Here is a 635-nt window from a genome sequence, read left to right as displayed (position 1 = left end):
ACAGAAAAAAAACAGCATACCCTGGAGGAAGAACCTGCTGGCGTTTAAACGCCAGTAAGGCTAGCAGATGGGCGTTTAACGCCCAGTCTGGCACCATTCTGGGCGTTTAACGCCAGAAAGGGGCACCAGACTGGCATTAAACGCCAGAAAAGGGCAAGAACTCGGCGTTAAATGCCAAAAATGGGCACCAGCCTGGCGTTTAACGCCAGAATTGGCACAAAGAGCAATTTTCCTCGCCAGTTGGTACAGGGATGACTTTTCCTTGACACCTCAGGATCTGTGGACCCCACAGAATCCCCACCTACCCCACCACTCTCTCTCTTCTTCACCCATTCACCAATCACCTCAACACCTCTTCCCCAAAAACCCTCCCCCTATCAAATCCCATCTTTCTCTTCACCACTCACATCCATCCTTCATAAAACCCCACCTACCCCACCATTCAAATTTAAACCACTTTCCCACCCAAACCCACCCATACATGACCGAACCCTACCCCTCTTCCCACTCCTATATAAACCCATCTTCACTCCTTCATTTTCACACAACATAAACACTACTCCTTTCCCCTTTGGCCGAACCACAAAGCCATTTCCATCTCCTCTATTTCTTCTTCTTCTACTCTCTTCTTTCTT

The sequence above is a fragment of the Arachis duranensis genome, chromosome 9 (assembly GCF_000817695.3).
Source record: "Arachis duranensis cultivar V14167 chromosome 9, aradu.V14167.gnm2.J7QH, whole genome shotgun sequence".
NCBI lineage: Eukaryota > Viridiplantae > Streptophyta > Magnoliopsida > Fabales > Fabaceae > Arachis > Arachis duranensis.
The sequence above is the reverse complement of the archived record's forward strand: the minus strand, read 5'-3'. Positions refer to the sequence as shown.